Genomic DNA, 26,413 nt, shown 5'->3' on the forward strand with positions numbered 1-26,413 from the left:
GCCGCACGTGCTTTTGCTACAACACTTGGCTCGGCAGCGTCAGATGAGCGGTGGAGGCCGGACTACGATTGGTGAAGCGGACACTCGTTGACGGCCCGCCAGCTGTGGCGGAAGCGCGGCCGCGATGTTTGCCCGCGAGCTGGAGCGGCTGTGGCGGGGTCGCGGCTGTTGCGCCACGAGATGAGCACAGCGGAAAGCGAGAGTCGCCGCAGCCGAAGAAGGTCAAGGTCGCCGAGAAATTACCAGCCGTGTGGCGGCGGGGAGGGAAGCTGGCCGGCTGCCGCGCCGGAGTGGGAAAGGAAGGAAAGAGGCGGCCGGCGGAGGAGGCGCGGCGCGGCGCGGCGCGCGCTGCCAGGGGAGGCGGTTGTGTCACGCGGAGCCGACACCGGAGCAGGCCGGCGAAAGGGAACTGGGCCGCGGCGCGCCGCGCGCGTGCCCGCCACGCCACTTTCCCTGTCGTTCGCCCCTGTCCGCACAACTGACAATAGTGCTGTGCTCGAGCGCGTCTCCGAGAGTTTGAGCAAGGACCACGAGAAAGACAGGGCGTGGCGCGTACGTCACAGCACGTGACACTGTTTAAATGTACGCTGGTTATCGACAGCACACGAAAAAATTAAGACCTTTTACGGGTACCTTTCGAATTAAATACTGATTTCCCTTGGATCCTGCACAGAACCGAGGGTTCGCAAGTTCGTTGCAGGGCCCGTATTTCTCGTTGGCCCCGAGTTTGAGTAATTTGCCTCTCCCCAATGTTATTCAATCTGTGTATTGAGCAAGCAGTAAAGGAAACAAAAGAAAAATTCGGAGTAGGTATTAAAATCCACGGAGAAGAAATAAAAAAATTGAGGTTCGCCGATGACATTGTAATTCTGTCAGAGACAGCGAAGGACTTGGAAGAGCAGTTCAACGGAATGGACAGTGTCTTGAAAGGAGGGTATAAGATGAACATCAACAAAAGCAAAGCGAGGGTAACGGAATGTAGTCGAATTAAATCGGGTGATGCTGAGCGAATTAGATTAGGAAATGAGACACTTATAGTAGTAAAGGAGTTTTGCTATTTGGGGAGCAAAATAACTGATGATGGTCGAAGTAGAGAGGATATAAAATGTAGATTATCAATGGCAATGAAAGCGTTTCTGAAGAAGAGAAATTTGTTAACATCGAGTGTAGATTTAAGTGTCAGGAAGTCGTTTCTGAAAGTATTTGTATGGAGTGTAGCCATGTATGGAAGTGAAACATGGACGATAAATAGTTTGGACAAGAAGAGAATAGAAGCTTTCGAAATGTGGTGCTACAGAAGAATGCTGAAGATTAGATGGGTAGATCACATAAGTAATGGGGAGGTATTGGATAGAATTGGGGAGGAGTTTGTGGCACAACTTGACCAGAAGAAGGGATCGGCTGGTAGGACATGTTCTGAGACATCAAGGGATCACCAATTTAGTATTGGAGGGCAGCGTGGAGGGTAAAAATCGTAGAGGGGGATGGTTCAAATGGCTCTGAGCACTATGGGACTTAACATCTATGGTCATCAGTCCCCTAGAACCTAGAACTACTTAAACCTAACTAACCTAAGGACATCACACAACACCCAGTCATCACGAGGCAGAGAAAATCCCTGACCCCGCCGGGAATCGAAGTAGAGGGAGACCTAGAGATGGATACACTAAGCAGATTCAGAAGGATGTAGGCTGCAGTAGGTACTGGGAGATGAAGAAGCTTGCACAGCACAGAGTAGCATGGAGAGCTGCATCAAAGCAGTCTCAGGACTGAAGACCACAACAACAACAACAACGTGACAGTTCGGTAATACTCGGGCTCTGATCGAGTTTGCGATCGCCCAGCGATTTGGAGACTTCTCCTCATACTATGTCTACCATGTGGCTCGGCGTTATTAATATATTACGGATTTTAGTAATAAAAATAAGCAGGGTGCAGGTAATGTGTGAAAACAGCAAATAATACATAAATAAATTATTGCAACATAGATTCAGTCAGTTCTGTAGCTTTTTTGCTCGTACTACGATTTAATGGATCACCTTCTTCTCTTTCTTGTGCCCTTTTCCCGCATCGGCGCGGGGTCGCGATGGTTATTAACTGATTTGGCACGGTTAATTTAAGGAACGGCCGGAATGTGGGTACCACAGCCGTCTGCGCGTGGTGTTATTCATGTGAAAATGGGCAAGTTTTCTGAAACCGCCTATGAATCCCATTTAGGCTAGTTGCCAAACCGACCTTCGTCGTTTGTCCGCCGGGTTAATTCGATCCGGGGCCGGCGTACCTCACCGTCCACGAAAAGGCGCCTTAACACGCGCGGGTATCTGGGCAGGTTGATCTCGCGAATTCTGTTGGTAGGTTTCCACGAGATGTCTTGCCACTGTAATTTTTTCTCACCATCTCAGCTGCAGTCAGTTTAATGTGATTTATTTCATGTATTAGGCATTGAGGAGGAGGAGGAGGAGGGAGAAGGATATTGGTGTGTAACGTCCCGTCGACAACGAGGTCATTAGAGACGGAGCACAAGCTCGGATTAGGGAAGGATGGGGAAGGAAGTCGGCCGTGCCCTTGCAAAGGAAGCATCCCGGCATTTGCCTGGAGTGATCTAGGGAAATCACGGAAAACCTAAATCAGGATGGCCGGACGCGGGATTGAACCGTCGTCCTCCCGAATGCGAGTCCATTAGGCATTGAACCCGTCATGCTAATACGTCAATAGGGGCAGGAAAGGGCCATTTGCAACCCACTTGGTAAATCATTGTAGTCTCTAATAACCAAATAAAATACTGCATTGTGTTCAGAATCGAATAATAATTTTTTAATGGGATCCTTCTCGCCTTTGACTATTGGCTTTATTAAAAATCACCATAAATGTTTATACATTCATAAATACTGTATGAAAACTTTAATTGGAAATTTGTTTAAATACAAGAGCCGGCCGTAGTGGCCGAGCGGTTCTGGGCGCTACAGTCTGGAACCGCGCGACCGCTACGGTCGCAGGTTCGAATCCTGCCTCGGGCATGGATGTGTGTGATGTCCTTAGGTTAGTTAGGTTTAAGTAGTTCTAAGTTCTAGGGGACTTATGACCACAGCAGTTGAGTCCCACAGTGCTCAGAGCCATTTTTGAAATACAAGATGAAGTTATACATTGGTGACATTTATAGCTATTTCCCGCCGTGTAATACTCGATCAGGCATTTAAAAGTGAACTGCCGAGTAGATGTAGATGTTTCACAAAACCTGTAAATTTTAAGCAGAGTCACAGGTTCTTGTGGGTTATTCGTAGTCTCTTGCGTTTCGCTAACATTCGTTCCGCGCGAGTCAAATGTCACTTGATTGTTCGAACAGGCACTGTATAGCCTCCTCGGCACATTGACAATACTCGAGCCCGCCCCAACTGCCCTATTGTTTGCCCAGCCCTAACGGAGACTGACGTTCTCTGGCCAGGCACCTCGAGTCCAATGAATACATGGTCATCGGCATCAAATCCGCGTTCTGCGCCAATGTACACTGCTGACCATTAAACCGAAACACGAGGAAGCATAGCAAATAGCGCGATTTTACTTCTTGTGTGTGTAAAGTATAGTAGGAACAAAACATTGAAACGCTCCCTTCATCCGTGCCTTGGAGCTTCTGTAGTGTCGCTGTGACGTGGTTGTACAACACCGCTGGGTCGAGCCGTCAGTGTATCTTTCCTCTCGGCTGCTAGTCGCGTGGGGCAGTTGAGGACCTTCATGCCGTAGAGCGTCACCCTCCCTCGCTCATCGATTCCATATTCGTATGACATTTATGGGATCCCGACCAACATGAGCAGCAGTATCGCAGGACGATAAACTGCAGGAGGCTACGGCTCAGCCACGTGCTGGTAGACGCTTCCCCTTTCGTTGAGGACAACGCGATCTTCTTTCGAACAACCGACATTAAGGTACAGCCTCATTATGCATAGAGTGGATGGATCTACTATACCTACAAATGTGGCTGAAATGCGAATCATTTGTACAACCAAGCTTGCAGTACACTTCATGCCACTTCACGTTTGTGTCAGGGGGCCTTCGTGGTGCTGCAATTTAATGCTCAACAGTGTATGAATGAGTATGCTCTCATGTATGTGCGATGTAGACGAAACTGGTATGCTTCGTTGACTTCCATTCCACAATGTCATATATCATCATTTCTTGGGACATCCCGTCAAGCCAAGCTGAGGTTCTTCAGAGTCCAAATACGTATGTAATACGCGGCGTTATTTTCTGATATGAGCTCAAGAACATCTTGCAGAGACCTATCAAAGAAACTGGAAGCTACTACTTCCCTGTTTCTTTACACCTTAATGAAATTTGTTATAAAAACTTTATTATTTTTTCGAATCATCAGCTTAGTTTATTAAATCAGTGCTAGAAATAAGAATAATCCACATGAAGAAATAAAATCACCTGCTTTGGCCTCTAAACGTGTCAATTATTAAAAAATACGTATTTAAAATAACTTAAGAAATACGTATATAAAGTAACTTACCAACAACAATAAAACCTTCAAATACTCGAAGTACAATTTAAGAGCAGCGTAAGAGGTTAGTTCGTAATTAACTCTTAATCCAGTGATGAATTTCGTACTGGAACCAATTAATGAATGTTATATTATTAATAATATCGAAGAACGTAAGTGTCCCCTAAAATCTGGCTTCTGGACTTTTCAGTGGAGTAATACGATCTGTGCAAGTAAGTTGTATATTCTTTACGTAAGTCGCTACAGTAGGTTAAAAATTATTTTAAGCACTTCAGTCTAGAGTCTATGCACATCTGTATGTTTGGTAATACATTTTAAATTTAAAAAATGGTCTAGATTTGTACCTATTGCAAAACCTGTATCACCGATTCATTTACGACTTGTGGGAGGGACATTAGTATATTTTTATTTCGTAAATATACGTTACACGCAGGTGAGAGAAGTTACGGGACAGCGATATGCACATATACAGATGGGCTGGGTATCACATACAGAGGGTATAAAACGACACTGCTTTGGCGGAACTGTTACTTTTATTTAGGTGACTCATGTGAAAATGTTTCCGACGTGATTATGACCGCACGACGGGAAGTAACAGATTCCGAACGCGGACTGGTATGGAGCTACACGCATGGGACGTTCCATTTCGGAAATAATTAGGGAATTCAATATAGTGAGATAAACAGTATCAAGAGTGTGCCGAGAATACGAAATTTCAGGCATAGCCTCTCACCGCGAACACCGTAGTGGTCGACGCCCTTCACTTAAAAACCGAGAGCGGCGGCGTTTGCGTTGAGTTGTCAGTGGGGACAGAGGAGCAACACTAGGTGAAATAACCGCAGACATCAATATGGGACGTACGACGAATGTATCCGTTAGGACAGTGCGACGAAATTAGGCGTTAATGGCACCAGACGACCGATGCTAGTGCCTTTGCTAACACTATGTGCTCGTGACTGTACCACTTTGATCAAGACGACTGGAAAACCGTGGCATGGTCAGGTGAGTCCCGATTCCAGTTGGTAAGAGCTGATGATACGGTTCGACTGTGGCGCAGACCCCAAGAAGCCGTTGACCCATGTCAACAAGGCACTGTTCCCGCTGGTGTTGGCTCCCTAATGTTGAGAGCTGTGTTTACGTGGAATGGAATGGGTCCTCTGGCCCATCTAAACCGATTATTGACCAGAAATGGTTACTTTCGACTAGCTGGAGACCATCTGCAGCCAGTCAAGGGATTCACGTTCCCAAACAACGATGTAACTTTTTATGGACGACAGTGCGCCGTGTCACTGGATCACAACTGTTCGAGACTGGTTTGAAGAACATTCTGGACAATTCGAACGAATGGTTTGGCCATCTGATCGTCCGACATGAATCCCATAGAAAATTCAATGGACATAATCGAAATATCAGTTCGTGCACAAAATCCTGCACCGAAAACACTTTCGCAGTTATTGACGGCTGTAGAGGCAGCTTGGTTCAGTATTTCTCCAGGAGACTTCCAACGACTTGTTGAGTTCATGTCACGTCGAGTTGCTGCACTACGCCGGCAAAAGGAGGTCCGACACGATATGAGGAGTTATCCCATGACTTTTATTACATCGTCGTATGTATTTTCGTTTGTATGACATGTTCTACTTCCTTGAACGTCTGCTCACTATGAATCTATGCAATGAAAAATAGAGCTATCTATGTATTTATCTATCTACATATCTATCTCACAACCAGCAGTGGTAATTGCAGTTTTGTGCCCGCATGTGCCGCAGTGGTGAATAAAGGAACCCATTAACGGTGAATGTGGTCATTATCACCATCATCATCACCTTCACGGGCTAGAAAACGTGCTCTCTTCCGTCTTTCTGGGACGTTCCCCACTCCATCGTCCTGAAGAGGTACAATCTGCAATAAAGTTTGGTTCGCTACTTTCATCCCTTCTCAACACATGACTGAACCATTTTGATACACATTAATTTTGGCTATTACAAAATAGGCGTCCAGTTGTTGGTGATATCTACCTTTCTCACGTGGTCTACTAAGGAACAGCCCTTAACTGCAACTGGGAATCTCGTTTCCGCTGCATGGATCTGCCATTTATCTCTGCTTATTACCACGCATGTAACGCTCTCATAGAACAGAACTAGGCGCTACAGTCTGGAACCGCGCGACCGCTACGGTCGCAGGTTCGAATCCTGTCTCTGGCATGGATGTGTGTGATGTCCTTAGGTTAGTTAGGTTTAAGTAGTTCTAAGTTCTAGGGGACTGATGACCTCAGCAGTTAAGTCCCATAGTGCTCAGAACCATTTGAACCATTTTTGAACAGAAGGTGGACAACTATTTGGATTCCTCTTCAGCAGAGTCCTAAGTATTGCATCACACATTTCAGAAAAAGAGTCAATCTTACCTTCAATGACTCGGCGAGTGTGGCAAGTGACTGTTATTAGAATAATTTGTGTTCACTAAGTCTCCAACTGTCTTTGAAATCTTTACGGAACATTATGGCAGACCTATCGCTCTGCAGGACGGATGACTCAATCAAATCGATGTAGACACAGCAGTGATTTAAACAGTCATATCAGGAGAAGCTGATCCTACTATATAGTTTAGAACGTTAATGCTCCGTATAATGAAATACGGTCAAACAATGTAAAACTGTGCAAGCACAAAACGCTTTCTTAAACTGAAGTTACGTCGTTACGGGCTATCCGTGAATGTTGTTTTCAGCCACGAAAAATGCAATCTCACCTAACAACTGGAGAGGGGGGGGGGGGGAAGGGGGATGGGGGGCATACCTTACCACAAACGCGTTAGCTGAATGTTGAAAGATACTCAGCTGACAGGAAACACATATTGTCCGACATTATTGAAGACTCTCAACATTTCACAGGCAATGTTCAGTTACAAAAGCTGAACGTAATAGAGGCACCCGAAATACACAGGTATCGGATTTTGCAAAAAGCTGACATGCTGAAGGAGCAGACAGTGGCTGCAACTTTCAGTTCAGCATCTATTAACGTCTGTTTCTCAGTCCAGCAGCTTCACAGAATCAACAACAATCATATGAAAACATTTCCACTCCCTTCTTGAAGAGTAACCCTCCTCCCCCCGCCCCCTCCCCTCTCCCTCTTTCATCCGCCTCCAGGTTCTCTCTCTCCACATACCTACACGAATACGGAAATAAAGAAATAAATGTATAAATAAATTCAATGGAAAAGATGCAGCTGTAGAGTGAGAACTCTTTATCTGTAATCATTTGAAATACAGTACTGGTATATACACTATGCAATGTAATATAAAACAGTTATACCGGTTACTTTATAGCTAGTATACATGATAACTTCTGGACTGTGATACATTTCCTGTTTTACTTCCATGGCATTAACTTCGTAATGTTCTAATAGTAATTCGCAATGTCCTCTCAAAACGGTACGTAACATGCCCACACCCACTTCCTATTCTCAACCTTACACCTACCTCACGTCACTCACACTGTCTGCGCAAATTTTCCCTTCTTTATTGCTCGTATCTTAAAGTTTATAGTTTATTTTATCACGTCTATTTGTCTCAGATTACAAGTAAGTGATCAATTCGGAATATCCATAGATTTACCGGTTAAGTATGTGCAACTAGAAACGGTAAGCTGTAAGTGTGAATTTCAATAAATAAAAATAAATTTCGTGATGTGTAAAGAAATTTGTCCTTTTTTTAACTTTCGCTCTTAGAGTTATCGGTTTGTAATCTGATAACAATTGTCAAGCTTTACTGGCAAAAGTATGCAAAAGTCAATTATAAGAAACATTTTCTTTGAATACTTGATGTACCACTAGGAAGTAAGCGTTAATGTAAAGGGAAGGTCTCTGCATCAACTCTGAAATGAAGTTGTTGGCAGTGACAGTTGAAAATAATGTTTCAGGGTTGCGAATTCATTTAAGCTGACAAGACGTCGCTTTTTAAAGGTATTCAAGCCAAGAAGCAGTAGGTAATATACAAGGATTTTCCGTATAAATGTTTATGTAGCCGCCTTAGGCGCGTTTATGTATCCTTAGAAGGTATGACTATAATTTAAGGTTTACGTTCAGAAGCTGTATGTGCTGTGAAACGGATTACTCAGCTCTAAGTGTTGCGTATCCGTCGTAGGAAAGGCGATTACACTAGAATCACCTGGTACGGGGCGCGACTGTTGCTAAGAACTGAATACTACTTCACCTATACGTCAGAGCGTGTCAGTTACAATGCATTTCAATTTGCATAGACAGGAGATTAGGCGGTTTTCACACCAAGTATTTGGTAAAGGCCAATGGAGAATGCACGAATTAACAAGAAAAACGAAACAAGCGCTCAATACGAGTGGGAAGAGTGCTGCTGAAAGATTGATGAAAAACGGCCAGATACAATCTTCACATTTCTCTCGGATAGAATTGTGTTGTGGGAGTCTGCTGTAGGAATATCTACCAGCTAATAGCTCATAGGCAAATCTGATCGAGCACAGGAAGGCTTGGGTTTCCCCAGTAAAATCCGGTAAGAATAATATTATTTTCACAATTTCCCATCCAAGATACATTATGAGCACAGTTTGATATAATACGAATCATCACACATTGCTGATGAAGAACCACTAGTCATGATGGTTGTATGACTGCAGTAGAGGTTATCAGGGTACACCCTTGTATTCACCTAATTTAATGAACAACATTCTTTAAGTAGATTTTGTCAGCTTTTTAATCAAATGAAATTTTTTATCAAATATAATTCGTCACTGTCGCTGAACATCTTGGTGAAAAAGCTTCAGAACGCGGGGCTCTCCCATTACTCGTATTAGTAATCACGCCGATAAAGATAAGTGTTGCTTAAAAGAAAGTAAACAAACTTAAAAAAGTCCGATTTCCACTTTCCTCGGTCCCAGAATGTCAATACAGACATACTCCAAACGGGTTTCTCAAATAAAATGGTCAAGTGACCCCGTTTTCGAAAAAGAGTTGTGTGTGTGCCTATAATGATATAGCTTCCAAACTTTTCTAGACTGTAAAAGAAAACATTCAAAACCAGAATCCTCCTAAGATACAAAATGTAAATTGAATTCGAATGTGTAAGCGTTCTAAACAGATTGTAATTCCTTTGACATGACTGCAGACTACATAATTACATCTCTCGATATTCAAAGATTAAAATATAAAGTTTCTCTTTTGTTAATATGAACGCCTGAGAAATGTAGACAGGGAGTAGTTTGCGATGGTCTGCGGTCACCATGTGTGTCACGTAGTGACCGCGGTCAACAATGGCGCGCAGTTGAAAACGGATTTTCGTTTCTGCCGCACTTTGTATACCGCGATGAAAGCCTAAAATATACACAGATTTAGATTTTCATCGTCATGTAACAAAGTATTGATACAGCTGAATGCCCAGATTCCTTAATCGTTTGTGATAATTTCGTGAGACTGACGTGCTTTTTACAGACTACCGGATACTGTATGAATGCAATGTACTCGTACTATTCGAAGAAAAAGCAGTTTTCCACAGCTGCAACATGTAATACTGCTGTGATTCTATTCGACGAGCTAAAACAGTGTTTTAATATTTAAAATGAAAGCAATGTCCCAGTGTTAAATACGATTATTATTGCATCGACTTATACTTCTAAAATATTTTGGATTAAATACTATTCAAAAAATTCTCTCTGGGAATTAGGTTGTTGTTTTGTTTTAAGCATGCAGTACGAAGACATGTATAGAAGCATGTACTGCTATTTCAGACATACTATGAGGTCAGACAACACTTTCTGCTTGTTTATAGACTATAAAACATGGACCGTTGTTTGAGTAATTTGCGTTTTCATGTTGAACATCACAATGCCATTTTTGGTAGCAATTTTGTGGTGGAAATAATTCTTTCTACTTACCCAACATGATACATAAGAGGGCAACAGAAGAAGAACCACTTTCCATAAGCAATAAGTTAAAGTTAAGCCGAGGCAAGCAAACTGCACGCACTACGCATATAAAAAACTATGTTGGCCATCGGAAAAATGAAAAGTAAACCTTTAGAACACGGTAAAAGGTACATCACTTCTAGGATATATTAAACATTATTAGGAAACAAACACAGTTTTTGTAAATTGTATAAAATTTATTTTAAAAACTCTTTATGCGCCCTGGGAAATTATCGGTATCGGCGATAGTTTTCTAGAATTCATCTTCTTTATGCTACAACTGCATTGCAGTTTATATATTAATTACTTAAAATTAACAGTGACAGTGCTTCTTGTACGAAGTTAATAATTTTAACCAAACAATCGCTAGGTCTAAGTGGCTTTGACATCTTTATAATGTAACACTTGTGAATAGATCTTCGTCCAATTTCTGAGTGGGGGAAATGTTGCCAGAGTCTTCATAACTTTTTACAGTTCTGTTATCCTGTCGTTCAAGTTCAACCATTTTTTCCCTCTTTTTCCTTTCAAGATTCATATCCAGCTTCAAGCACATGCAGTTTGTGAGTACCGATTCATCCTTCGATTATTCCAATAAATCGTTGATTCCAAGGTGAGAGTTTTCCGTTATATTATTTATTTTGTTGTGCAACCCCTCAACAGCATTCGTTGTTCGGTGCAGTTTTCCGTACCAGTTCCACATTGCGAGGTGGTATCAGCATCCTGTAACCAGATATCCATAACGTAATCAAAAAAATAAAATTTCGTTGTCTAGAGCTTGCACAAGAATCTCAGCATATCAATTACTTACAATTGGCAGCATTGCATGCATGCTGAGATGAAATCACAAATCTTCGTTCTGACTGTACTCGTCAGTTAGACCGATATCGCGAACTCTTCTTCATATGTAGAGTGGAAATCTTTAACGGGCTAAATGATAAAAGACTGATTCCGATTTATTAAGTTATTTTTACAAAAATATTTTTATGAAGAAACCTCATCAATATTTTTTATTTGTCGTCTATAGTAATAGTCACAAAACTATCGCAAATTTTTTTTAGGTTACCATCCTTTTATCAATGAAAATAAATATTTTATTCTGAAAAACGCTGAATGTGCAAACTGCCATACGGTTGTCGACAGAAATTAGGTAAGTTCGCTAAACATTGTCCTCATCTTGACAACACTAGGTGCAATTCTTTTCACTTGAATCCAACTACATTGGGAAATATTTATTTTCGTTGTGATAATTAGTGTATCGGTTATTTTTTTAAAGCCGCGCGGGCTTAGCCGAGCGGTCTTAGGCGCTGCGGTCACGGACTGTGCGGCTGGTCCCGGCGGAGGTTCGAGTCCTCCCTCGGGCATGGGTGTATGTGTTTGTCCTTAGGACAATTTAGGTTAAGTAGTGTGTAAGCTTAGGGACTAATGACCTTAGCAGTTGAGCCCCATAGGATTTCACACACATTTGAACGTTTATTTTTGTAAAATAAAAAAATACCCAGGCTGGATCGCAGTAACCTCAAATGTTTGTTAGGTGTCGAATTCTCCATAAGTTTTACAAGTTCCTTAGGTACTTGGCACTCTGACATTCTTCAGGTCTGTTATGTTTTTCAATCTAGACAAAATCTTTGTGTCACACGCTGCAGACAATTACAAAGCTGTGTGGCACCTTGCCCACCTTATGCTCTCCAGTGGGCCGGCACATACTGCTCATGCTATCCTTTGGGCCCTATATATGCAGTACTAAAAGTGATCGTAGCGCTTAGCCCGCTTTTCAGGTTGTTGGCAACGGCACTTGGTTTTTCGGGACTCACTTAAAAAAATTTTGTCACTTAACCCGTTATTAATTTCCCATCAATATATAGAAATAACTTCCACTTACTTCACATGAGGGGAAACTTCACCGAGGGCCGATATCGCTGTGGCCTCCAAATCAACATTTACTTTTCTCGAATCCAAGTGAAGTACTGCATGTTTGATCAGACGAAACAGGCGAACATACCGGTGATTCGTCTCATTGAGTAAAAGAGTGTTCATTGCACAAAAGCGTGTAATCAGAATAATTGCTGGAGCTCATCCAAGATCATCCTGCAGACACTTATTTAAAGAGCTAGAAATCTTCACTGTAGCCTCACAATATATGTATTCACTTATGAAATTTGTCATTAACAATCCGAACGAATTCAAAAGTAATAGCAGTGTACATGGCTACAACACTAGGAGAAAGGATGATCTTCACTACTCAACGTTAAATCTAACTTTGGCTCAGAAGGGGGTAAATTATGCTGCCACAATAGTCTTTGGTCATGTAATATTTTGTCTAATGTAATATCTTGTATAGACACCTTTTATTAACCTGACACGTTCCACATCGTTACGAAGTGTCGTATTCATGATCTATGGAACAAGTACTAATCAAATCTAATCTAAAACTACATGAAGCATGCCTGTTTCGTCACTTGGGCCTCCGAAACCTAAATTTATGGTGTGGATCTGTGCAAATTGCTTGCTTGGTACAATTCGTAAGTGTTTCCTCCATAAGAAAATGGGAAAACGGTTTTAAGATTTCTTTTCCTTTGCCTCCACTAAAAACGACTATCCTCCTCTCCTCTAATCCATCATCTTCTAGAAGAAAACTACTGCCATCATCAAGTTTGAAATATCTCTGTGAACATCAATTTCGCAACGGTTCTGGTGCAATTATTGGTTCCCCAGCGCTTGACTGATCTGATAACTCAAGGTTCTCTTCATATTTTCTGAGTGAGGCATTAGCGTAACAAAATCATTACCGTTATTATGAAGATTCACCATTCCACCCACATACAGGTATCTCGTATAATTGGGTAGCTTCTTCTCGAGCTCTGTTCTTCGCCCTCTTGATTTGTTTCTTCACCTCAAGAGCTGCGTCGTTAAGTGCTCCAAAGCCATTTTAGGACACTGAAAACACTTCTCCGTTTTTCGAACGTATCTTCCTATTGCAATGATTGGACTTTTTTTGCTTTTGCCCACGCACGAAACAACATGTTAATTAGATTCCCTAAATTTAGATAATCGTAACCGCTTTAATGAGCAGAAGGGCTGCTTTTCGTATTTCTGGACACCGTTAAGATCAGATCTTATTAATTATTATTTGCTAGGTAATTGTTGTTTAGCTTGTATATCCGAAGAATTGTTAGTATTTGTACGAAGATAAACAGTGAGACTGTAGCCATATTGCCTGCATATTCATTTTTTTTTTTAAGCAATAGCATTCAGGCGGGATTCCTGTTTCAGTGGAACGCATGCATTTCTTGTGCAAATTACTTATGCGTAATTTCAACAGTGAGAGAGAGAGAGAGAGAGAGAGAGAGAGAGAGAGAGCTTTCTCTAAATTAACACGAAACATAGCATGTTGTGTGATACGTGTTATCTCGCGAAGCACTGTTTCCTGAAACCACAGGTCACATAATACACTCTGTATTTCTTATTAATCTGGACAACCGCGTTCCTTATGAGACTGAGTATCATATCAGTATGGTGAATATGGTTTGTACTTGTACGCAAGTATTGAATAGTTATCTTTGTTCATAGTTGAGTCGAGATACTGTCGTAATTAAAGCAATGTAATTTCTACAACGAATTTTTCCAAGTTTCAGGAGACACAATCATTCGCAAACTCATAATGACACAATAAAATATTCATTTTGAAGCACTTTAGTCATTCAAAGTGTCTTTTCAGAATGTGTTGACCATCGAAATAATCACGAAATATTTCAGCCGTAACGGATAAAATGATACTCGTATAATCTTAACTTTCCAAATACCGACACAACACTCATTATTGTCGCGAAAGACTGCTTGCCACATTCAGCAAGTGCTGTGAGCGAGAGTGTGAAATCTGCACACTGCCTGTATTCCATTTTAATTTAAACTGATTCTACTTTTTAATTCTGTATTTCTGCAAAGGGACATCGTTATTTTTCTCTCTATGAATTCACAAATGAAATGTGAGAGGCGGAGCCTAAAAATCACTTAGTTGTATCTTTAGTATGTCAGCAATTAATCTATTTTGACGAACTGTCAAGTGGGAAAACCTATAGGTGTAGTTTTGTAGATACTGTATGTTAATGTATCTGCAACGTTATTACTCTTATAAGCATGTACATTGCGTGAATACAAGGGAACATCTTCAGCAATGGGGAAAGTATGTTGATAATTTTACGTTGTTAGTTGGTTAATAAGTTGTAATGCGACATTTTAAGGGAACTTACTTTTGTAACATATTCATACTGACTTTTAACAATAGGCAGTATTTTTTTATTGATTCTTAAAATTCACCTACAGCAGACTGCTATTAAACGAGGTTCTTTGCAGTTAGCATAACACTATGAGTATAAAAGATGAAAATAACATAATACTAGCACATTCATTAAGGAAAATGCAATCGTTATTGAAAATAAGACAAGTGTTCCAACAATATTTTGTTGTGTATTTATTGGAGATACTTGTAGCGCGTTTTCTTCACGAAAAGCTTGCGGTAAACGCGATTAACGCAATACAATGCACATAAAATAGAAGCACTGGGCTTACAGCTATGCGCAATGTTACAAGAAACATGACTGTGAGAAGGTGTAAAGTGAGCAAATAGAAGAAATCAAGTTTTGGGGAAATTTCACTTAAGCCTACCTTCAGCCACAAAGGAGACCGCAAGACGTACTTTGGTGCTTCTATTCTTGGACACAGCTCAAGAAACTGGGACTCACAGGAAGTCATCGTGAAGGAAGAATATGGAGAATATCAAAGGTTTACTGCTACGATCGGTTCATTCAGCCTTTGGGTGTTACGAAGATTCTCGCAAAATTTAAGTTGAATCGTTAAAAGAAAAAGGGACTAATCCTCACGAAAGCCTGGTGGGTAATTTGGGAGATTGTAAACTTGATATAGACTTCGAAACGATTTAATCATATGAACAAGAGAAGGGAGATTTTAGCGAATAAGGAGGCAGTGACATTAATTTTTCAGTCGTTATTTTCACGAATAGAAGACGAAAAGAAATGTCTAATAAATTCTGGTACGAAGTACCGTCAAGCATAACTTGTACATTGGTTTTCTGCGCATACATAGCAATTCACAAATAGTGGGTAATAATAATCTATCGGACTGCTCATGTTAAAGTAAGACTTGAAGCACATTTGAGCTAATGTTCAAAAATGTTTAGCTTCCGTGTTATGTCACGGACATGGGATCAGCAGATCTCTAACCTATTTCTTTGCTCCACTGTACCGATTGTTCTCTACGTCTCACATTAGGCACCAATCTTCCCGCTGAACAAAGGCTTCAGCTTTCTGCTGAAGTCAGTCGTAAACACGATCAAACGAAAATGAAATAATTTGTGTTGCTTCTCATCATTCAACAACTCGAGCAAGAAGGGTGCTTGTTCACTGGCAAATATTGCGTGAATTGCCCAATTGACAGAACCCACAGAAATAAGTGCAACAGAATTAAGTCGTATGATCGTAGCTCCAAAGAAATTTTTCCAAAATAACATACCGTCTGTCAAGGATCGCATATTTAATGTGCGCTTTGTCATACATACTGAACAGCGCAGTAGCGTCATTAGCATGAAGTACTCCTGTCGAAATCGTGACGGGGTCCTCCAACCATCAAGCAATGTAATGCGAAGGTAACATTCATTTTTCGTTCTTAGTACGACAATAAACATAGCTGACTGAGCCATAACTAAAGAATTAAGCACATCCAGCTCGATACTGACATACACACCTATCCACTTATTTATATGGGAGGAATCCGAAACATAAGTATTGCCTACTACGTTATGTTTTCAAGTGCTACACATTGCGTTCTCTTTATTGTAGATCTATACTTACACTACGCAAGCCACCTTATGAAATGTGGCGGAGACTGGTTTGTGTACCACTGTCACTTCACTCCCACCCCCCTGCCCTCTTCGAGTCATGAATGATGCGCGCGGCGAGCTGGAATCCTTCTAATTTTGCCGTCTTAATCTTTTCGAAGGGTGAAGTGTTATATAGGCTGAGTCTTCTTGAACTGTATCATCTAGGAATTTTAACAAAAAGCCACATTGCTATGCACGATACCTCTCTTGTTGTGTCTACCGTTGCACATGGTAACCATCTCCGTGATACGGTTTCGCACTTGTTAAATTAACTTGTGATGAAACGCGCTACTTTTCTTCGGATTTTCTCCATTTCATCCGCAAATCTCATGTGGTAAGGGTCCCCAAACTGATTAGCAATACTCAAGTGATCGGTCGAGGAAGGATTTTTTAGGTTACATTCGTAGGTGGGCTACACTTCCCGAGCATTCTTCCAATGAATCTCCGCCTGGCATTTGCCTTTGCTACAATTGGTTTCCTGTAGTTGTTCCACTTTAAATCTCACTGTACATATATTTCTAGATATTTAATGAATGTGACTGCGTTCAGTAAGTGTTCAGCAATTGTGTCATCACAAAATAACAGGTCTTTCCGCAAAAAAATGGTTCAAATGGCTCTGAGCACTATGGGACTTAACAGATATGGTCATCAGTCCCATAGAACTTAGAACTACTTAAACCTAACTAACCTAAGGACATCACACAACACCCAGTCATCACGAGACAGAGAAAATCCCTGACCCCGCCGGCAATCGAACCCGGGAACCCGGGCGTGGGAAGCGAGAACGCTACCGCACGACCACGAGCTGCGGACAGGTCTTTCCGCCACGTTACATTTGTTTGTGTCGAGAGAGTCAGCTGATAACTCCACCCCAAACGTCGATCGTCGGGAGGTCTCTCTGCATTTCGTTACAGTTATCTAGAGCTGTGACATTTTTATACAGTGTGTTCCAGGAGGAATGGCCAGTATTCAGGGATGTGAAAGGAAAGGTCATTCGAAGCAACAACAACAAAAAAAGTAAACGCGGGCTCTAAAATGCATATCTTAATTAAGAGCTGTGAGCACTTGATTAGCAGAAGAAAGATGTTTCACAGTAGCGAAGATGAAAACAAACTCATAGCTCTTAAGTTACGCATTTTACAGCCCATGTTTACTAGACTATTTTGCTTCGAATAATATCCTTTCATATCCCTGAATACTTAAAATGTGTCCTGGAATACCTTGTATACAACAAAATCTCTGGCGAGAAGCGTCATAGCACTTCCGAAGTTAACCAATAGATCATTTACATATACTGCGAACAGTAGTGGTACGATAACAGTCCTTTGGGATACTCACGAAGTTACTTTTACATTCGTACGTTCCTCTTCTTTTAGAATGACATAGAGTACATGGAATTTTCCTATACGATCTCGACAATTTCGTGACATTTCAGAATTATTTGTTATCAGTAATGTATCTATCTGATCTGTAATGCTTCAGGTCTTTCGGGTTTCTTTTTCCTTGTAAGACATTTTCCGTCAATCGACTGGTTTACATCCCACAAATTTATAGTACAGTTTAGAATTCGTTGGATGAGAGAGGGAAGCAGCACGAGTAGACGGTTCTACGCTGGTTTATGTTTTTGTGCTGCACACTTTCGCTTTCGCCGGACAAGCTGTTGGGAGAGTATCTGTGCCGTCCTTGAGCTCGCTCGTCTATCTCTGCGCTACGCTCTGTCAGCACCACACACACACACACACACACACACACGCATACGCATCATGTACGCACAGACAAGCCGGCACACGCTGTCAGATAAGGAGGAGATGACGCTTTGGTAAACTTTTATCGGGTCAAGGTCTGTATATTTTTGCGTGCGCCTGGCTTTTGATAGCGACTTCGTTGGCTGAGTGGGCACACTGACCCACTTTCCCCGCGCCTCGCATCGCTCCTATTCATTCTCGGCTCGCGGACAGATAAGCGCCCCAGCCGAGATCAAAGAGCGAGTTATCTACGCTACGAGCGGCCCATCAAACTCTCGATTAGGGATTTTCTAACGAAACAGCCCTACGCCCTGGCCGACCATGTCTCTTGTTATTAAGCAACAGATGATAACTTATTTAACATCAAGCAACAGATGATAACTTATTTAACATCATAACGTACATGTCCAAGGTAACTTCCGAAACGTAATCGACATCGTGTGTTGTCAAGTAACTGGTATACAATTACAAAGTGAAAACATCGATGACTCTATCACTGTATAAACAGTGTACCACCTTGTGTTTGAGGAGCAGAACATTTGCATAAAAGTGGATATACGAGACAATTTAAGAGGTTTACCACAGTAATCGGGCGACATTCCTGTTCCACTTCCCAAGTTTCCCTCCTTTTTAAAGGAAACAGAGTGAGGTACTGGGTTTTGCAGAGCTTAGATCAAAGTAATCATATTCATGATTTAATCTTCCCACGTTTTAACCTAAGCACTTCAGGTGTGTGTCCGACTAAATACGTGGCCGAGTCCTCTCTTATCCTTGTCCAGCTTGAATCATACATTACGTGAACGCTTTTCGCAGTTATTTTCCTGCAGGGGAATGACATTGCGTAATAAGTATGTGGCATTCCGTAATCATAATTTTGGTCGATTCTGATGTAGGCATGGATAGGCCTACTCTAAAACTGACAGTATCGACTGCTTCCTGTAACTGTCAGGTAATAGGTAATTCTTATCTGACACTTTTCTTGTCGGCAATCTGGCGTTCAAGCCAGCAGTTTGGTTTACTTTAATTTTACGTATCTGTCTATATATAAAGATGCCAGAAATTAAGCTGAGAAGTGCGAGCAGAAATCGTACATAGTTTGAAGCAAGTAATTTCCGTTTCCTGTAATAAAAGACGTCTCTCGATATCAAATATTCACTCGGAACGTTCCCGAAATTTTGATTCTGAAACACAGGATTTCTAAGGAAGTGAAAAGCGAACTATGTTAGAACGGAGTAACAAGGAACTGACAGCGTTTCAAATATGGTGCTAAAGCAGGGTATTACATTAATGATTAGCCAGACTAGTAAAACAAAAAACGAAAGTACCTGAGAGAAATGACGCGAAAAGAATATGTAAGACCTTAGTGGCGTACACTAACTTATAAGGAATGGTAAGCGATATAAGGAATGATGTAGATGCAAAAATTGTAGGGCCAAAGAAAAATTAAAATATGTGAAACAATTTATCAAGAGTTGAAGGGATTAGCACGAAATAGCAAGGACAGCATTACGCCAGTCGAGACATAGTGTGTTCAAGGAAAAACTGATAAAAAGAATGGTGTCGTTGGGTATTCAGAACCAAAATAACAAGATCTACAACAAGGCCAAAAACAACTGTAAAGTATTTTAACCAAAATTTGCACAGCGCTTTATCCAGTTTCTCGAGCAAGTTTTTAAGATACATAGATTCATCCTTATTCCATTCACGAATATTCCGGCTCCGTTTTTGGTTAATTCCTGTGACCGCTTGTCCGACTTTTTAACCCTCAGTATACCATTTCCAAGACCGATTAATGAAGAGCCGATTCACAGGCACTTTTAACTTTTAAACTATTCCTTAAAAGCACTGAAAAGGATCAATAATTGTTCGCTATTGTGAAAAAATAAATATTTTTGCTTTTACGAGATTTATACCATTATGATTCAAACATTTCTTTCCAGTTTTCTTTCGGTACTTCGACTTAAAAGAGATTCTCAGTTCTAGATGACGCATGTTCCACTGTCTACTGACAGAACAAATTCTAATAGACTGTTTACAGTATAACTTATATTGATACTTCTGAAAAATACAATGCACATTCGTGAGCAACTTGTTCGTGATTACTTAGGACGATAACGTATCATGAAGATACTAGGAGGGCTCGGTTTAAAAACGATGGGAGCGATTGCTTGGCTTCGCGCTAACAGCGAATGCAGGTACGTCTTGGTAAAATCAGATGCCCAAGTTTCATTTAGGTGCTAATCTCTTCATGTTCTCCCTCGTCTTTGTTTTCTTCGTTGTGTGAAGCTTGCCTGCAGCTCAGGTATCTTTTTAAGAACCGTAGCAAAACAGCATGACAAGTGATGAATCTCTGGAAACGCGACAAATTTTCATTGAGAACCCCCTTTAGGACAACATTCTAGAAAATGCATTACTCCTCCTAGAAATACTTGTTGATGGCTTCCGTTCTGTTAGCTGATAATGCTTTCCAGTTCACAAGCAAGAACATGCACGACTGTTTGACCGTTCAGTTTACTGTGGTGGCAACTAAAACCCTTTCATTTTTAATGAAATTTAAAGTAGTACTTCCACAGTCATTCAGAACTAAAATTCACATGTTCAGAATTGAGATAAAAATATTTTTCACATTTTGGCACATAGTGCGGGAGTTACACTGACTGTATCGCTGGAATCTTAAGAAGACGGCCAGGAAAAAAAAAACACACACACACACACACACACACATGTAGTCGTCTACGGTCTGCAGGTTGCCATGACTTAATAGTGGAAGCAATTCCCATTATTTCACGCATGTTACGCGCATACAATGAGTCTCTAAATGGTTTTCAGCTGTCAGCGCGAGGATTTCCTCATTTATGACGACTAACTCTCCGAAGCTTTGTACATTTTCATTCTCTACATATATTCTTTGGAAGGCATTTTGCGAGAAGAGTAAATACTGCGACTGGAATTCCGTAATAGCTTTTAGTTTCAGTGCGTGGGCAAGCCTTTGCACGAAAGATAATCGTTTCCGGGGCATTGGTCAAGGCCTCAGATCCAACTGAAAACATTAGGAAAACTGATATGTATTGTTGTAAGGCATGCTTCTTGGAGCGTATTAATAGTATCGGAAGAGCTGTCTCAGTAATGGGAAATAATTTCGTGCGTTCTGTGAATTACTTGTTTCGACCAATAATTATCTTCAGGTGTGCATCCAAGGTTGCTGAATGCAAATTCGTATGCTGAAGTTCTCCAGAAGATACTCGTCCACCTTTTTACTCCATGACCCAAAATAAATGACATTAATAGCACTATTCTTGGTGGCTGGTAGCATTCGAATACATTACGGTCAACTTAACCATTGAAACGTGCTATAAATTCGGCGAAGTGACAACATAGATTTTTGAGCACGTAATTTAGTTTCATGGGAATGATTTTTTTTTATTTCTATAACTGTTCTTGGAACCATTGCAACACTCCTGTTATTGACTACATATCTTTTAGTGTGACTATTTGAACCCATTCGAGTTTCGCAATCCGTTTTCAACGAACGTAGTAGATCTGTCTCTTTGTACAAATTTCACTGATTTCCGCGAACACAGACAAGAAAGAAAAATGTTTTTAAAAGTCGTAGATATCTTGGGATGAAGGTACTGGACGCTAATTAATTGCCTTGAAGTCAGTTGTCTAATACTACGTTGTTTATCACATTAACTGTTTTATAACAAGCTTCCTTAATGCCGTACAACACACGTCCTCTTTTTAAGGGATTTGCAAAGGAATCATAATGTTCGTGAACATTTCACAGCACTTACTTCTCATGCGAAACGCAAGCAAAGATAGAACGTTTGACTTTGCTTCAGTGTATTTTTTGACTCCTCAAGCAGACAAAAATGAAGCTACAGAAAAAAATTCTTCCACAGAGATTTCTTCTCTACCGGTACGTTAGCTATATGCACTAAGAGAAGTGGGGACAACCAAGATAGGTATTTCCGCATACTGATTATGTTTCATACCTCAATATTTTCAGCTTAATAGCCACTTCAGATAGCGTCGCAATCCAAAGATTAATTATTTTTGGCTGGATGTTGTAGTTTATTACTATTTACTTCGAATTTTACATGTATGCAGGTATTACATTTCCAAACCTCTACGCTAGACGTTTAAATTTGATAGAGAAAATGATAACTCTTGCTTGTCACGATGTAAATTACAGCTTATATATTTATTTTCCGACGAAGAGCACTCAAGAGAGGCACAAAGAGAGCAGTTAACGAAATCGTTACGAGCCATGAGTTATGAATATGAAAATACCTGAAAGGAGGTTTCAAAAAGACATAAGCATGACGAGAATAGCTGTAAGTAGGGTGGAACAACTGCATTTGTATTTCCGTAAACGCAGCTACGACATCTAAAATATACTGGGGAGTTTGACGATAGGAACTTTCGCCACCATAAAAATTTGTCAAGTGTTCAGTCTCGGTATATGTATTTAATTTCTGCGAATAAGAATGTCCATTTTGAAAACTATTTAGAAATGCGTTTCGAAAATCTATAGGAAGTGATTTGCCGTTATTTTAGGCCACAGTATACCACTATTATCGTGCATTGTCTATTTTGGTTGGATCAGAACGTGTCATTTAGATTTTGAGGACTGGGGGTGTGAAGTGTAGACTCAATTGCGTGTACAGTAAGTAGATTATCTACGGAAGAGATTCTATCCACTTCTAGCCTTAGAGTACACTTTTGCAACCTCCTTCTGGATTACTGCAAACGTTTGTGGAATTCGCATCTGGTTGGAGCAACAGGTGGCACCGGGTGTATACAATGAAAAGTATCGATAATGGACCACGTGTGGTTGAGTTACAGGTGAATGTAAAATAAATACTCGAAGAAGATATATTAGAACAAATAAGCCCTCGGTCACAAATATTAAGTCAAAATTGATCAGGTTTCGACGCTACTATGAGCGTCGTCTTCAGAATTAAATTAACTGTTCTAAAACATATTAGGTATATAATACATTAATAAAATTAAAGTTTGTACTGACTGGAAAGAGATGTAGTACTTACAAGTCACATTTAAAAAAAATCTAATCCGGAAAGGCGACGTCATGAATAGTTGCAAATCAGATGGCGAGCAGCTAAGGGCTGCTCGTACTTGAGTGAACAAGGGTTGCAACAAGAGTATCTTTAATTTTATTGATGTATTATATACCTAATATGTTTTAGAACAGTTAATTTAATTCTGAAGACGACTTTCATAGTAGCGTCGAAACCTGGTCAATTTTGACTTAATATTTGTGACCGAGGGCTTATTTGTTCTAATATAATTCCGACACAGTCACTGAACCTTAGCAGCTATGTTCAAAGTTCTCGAAGAAGATGTTTATTTTCGTAAAATCTATGGCATCTCGAAAATTTTTAGAGGAGGTTTTCAACTTCTTTTTCAGCTTCTTAACATATCCCTCGTGCGGGGGCTGCAGGAAAAGGAAGCTTAATAATGGCAAATAATTACATCGATTATAATCAAGTGTTCTTTCCACGATTCGTTTGGGAAATGGATGGGAATAAACTTCAATACATGGTGTAAAGCACCCTTAGCCACGCACTACAGTGATTTATAGAATATGTATATAGATGATAATCTGTGTCTAGAAATTAGCTGGCACTACCTTTCATGCACAATTTCTGTCATGCAATTTATAGTTTGGATCGTGAGAAATCGATGATAGTAGAAACTGGTCATTAACTAATTACTGTTTAAATGCATTCTGTTGTATCGGTGTATAAAAATGTGGGAAACAGAAAGGGGAAGGTCCAAGATCATAACAAAATATGCCGTTGTAGTGGCATAAAATGCGAACTGACAGATTTGTTTATCTTTAGCCTGCTAGTAATAAGTTCAGTTAATACCGCTGTTGCAGATAACAGTCTAGTTCCACCCGAAGAACATGATCCTTGGCTGCTGACTGACGTTGCTAGTTTACATCTCTGAGAGATCCTTGGGAATGTGTGACAACAATGCCTTATCGCGGCGAGATAAGAGACGAGACGTTCCCTTCAGGAAATCACTGGGTCACTAGGCCACTGGAACAAACATTTCGAGTGTCGTAAGCACTGGCAACTCCCCCTGCTTTTTTTTTTTTGTTCTTTCTTTGTGCCACGACCAGTGGTCAAAGGCCGCTGATATAGCACGCAGTACGGAGGGAAGCACATTCTCGCTGCTGGCTCAGACCTTTTTTTCCCTGAAAGGCAGTCGCTTATTAAGCTGGACTACAGAGGGATTTCGATTTAGGGGAGAGACGGTCGGGGCAGCAGGGTGGCTTGCCGGTTGGGGTGGCCGACAGCAGAGGGGAAGCGCGCCCCCTCCATCACTTTCACTGTCTGCACTCCGGGGAGCCGGGCCGTTGGGGTGAGTGCAGGCCCCAGAGCTCGCGCGTCCTGCATGGGCGGGGACGCGATAGGACGGGATGGGGCGTGGTGGTGGGAGGGGGGGAGGGGGCAGGGCCTTGAGCCTGTTCAAGGTCAGCAGCTGGACAACCTACTCCACAGGCCCCGGCTTGACCTCCCCGCCGATCCTCGGTAGCATCGCAACAAAACACGCCGAGCGAGGGGGCCACAATAGGAAGAAAAACGCGCGGACCCCTACCAGGCAGCCACCCGCGGCTCACCCCTGCACGCAGAGTCGCTCGGATTCCGAGTTTGCCGCTCGCTCACGCTGCGTGGCCAACCCAATTGCCCCGATGCAACCATAGACAGTATCTACGTCTACCACCATGAAATTGTCACAGCAACCAAAAGTCTCATTACCCCATACTCGTCGCCTGATTCCATCTCAACAGAAGCCATTATAAGTCATGCAGAACACATCCGCAAATAGAACTGCATCTCTGAACGTCAACATTTCAGTAGCGTCTGACAAGGTCAGAGACCGTCACATACGTCACGGATGAGGCAACGCCGTTGGTACTCACTTTTACGACAACCAAGAAAAGCCTTTTTACTCACCGAAGCGACGTGAAGCAATCAGGGCAGCTGCAGTCTTCCGAAATATCCTACAGAAAGCAGCACGGGCTGGTACGGCAGAGTTTCAAAATCCTCGCGAGGTTTCGCAGCAGCAGCGGCAGCTGTTGGCGTGGGCGGAGCACTCATCCGGGACAACATCGTTAGCGTATACGCCACTTTCGAAAACCCGCCTCGTGGCCATACTGGCACGCAAGGCGCACTGTACAGGGAGTCGTCTCGAAAAGAAGGGTGAAAAAAAAATGCTTCCTGTAATAAGGTACTCTCACTTCCCAATGTGTAGCATATTTTTACACACACACACACACACAAACACACACGGCCAATATCCAGCTGGATCGAAAATCTGTTTTCACATTGCAGGAATCTTATCAAATCCTCTCACTTTCACTTTGACGGCGAGGAGAGCACACTGCCGATTGTCGGTTGCCGGCTTCAACAAAAAGAACGTAAGACAAAAAAAAAATAAAAAAAGGAAACAACAATCTACGGGAACACAGAGACAGGTACACTCGTTTCTTTTAAAGGCACACAGTTTCACAGTTGTGCTAACTATTCTTCAGATATGGTTTACTGCGTTTCAATACGCAATTTTTTTTCTTTTTACCTTCCCTTGCGAGAGTGAGAGCAAGTTTGGTTAACACCACAGCACTGCCGGCTGGCGCAGACGGCGAAACACACTTTAGCGCGGGGCGAGAGGGAAGAGAGAACGGAAAAACGAGATCAACACTTTCGCTTTCAGCGAGCGCTGGCTGCTCGGCTCGCCGCGTTGCTGACAAACCGCCGCTCGTCGCTGCCGCTTGCCACGCTTGTCACCAAAATGAGGCGCAGGCTTTCGTTTTCTTCTCGTTCCTACTTTGCGGCGAGGCGAGACACACACGATCCACGAACACGCACATTCACAGATAGCTCTTTGGTTTCGGTTACTTTATTTGAAGGGGCTTTGCGTTCCACAACCAGGTGGGAGAAGAAGCGAACTGGCCGGACAAAATCGCAGTTTGGTCGACTCTGGAGGAAACACTTTCACTCTTGGCAGAGGTGCGCTATGTGCCGGTGCGACTCGTTAACTGGAACTGCGAGCGAGAAAGACAGGCACAGTCTGTCTGGTTAAAATGAAAAAAAAGGAAAAAAAAATAATGAAAGTTGCTGTGTCGGTGGTGCAGAGCTGTTCCGTCTCGGAGACAGGGTTGTCGTTCACTGATCCACTTCTTTCCGCGAGTCACTTGTGGCGCGTGAGTTTATTTCCCTCGGCGTGGCGCGATGTTTACGTCCTTAGCGTCGTCGGTCGGTCACCCCCGCAGCCGAGCATCACCACCGGCTGGCCACCTGTGTGTCGTCTGCTGTCTGAGG

General features: G+C 41.8%; 1 protein-coding gene across 1 annotated transcript in view; it reads right to left on the reverse strand.

The window, feature by feature from the left end:
• The window catches only part of LOC126174959 (transcription factor Ken-like), a 212,909-nt gene extending 187,420 nt beyond the window's left edge, over positions 1 to 25,489 (reverse strand). The window contains exon 1 of the mRNA XM_049921460.1: positions 25,049 to 25,489. The gene's annotated coding sequence lies outside the window, so the exon portion shown is untranslated. The remainder of the gene's footprint in view (positions 1 to 25,048) is intronic.
• Between the last annotated feature and the right edge of the window lie 924 nt (positions 25,490 to 26,413).

Source organism: Schistocerca cancellata, chromosome 1 (assembly GCF_023864275.1).
Source record: "Schistocerca cancellata isolate TAMUIC-IGC-003103 chromosome 1, iqSchCanc2.1, whole genome shotgun sequence".
NCBI classification, from domain to species: domain Eukaryota; kingdom Metazoa; phylum Arthropoda; class Insecta; order Orthoptera; family Acrididae; genus Schistocerca; species Schistocerca cancellata.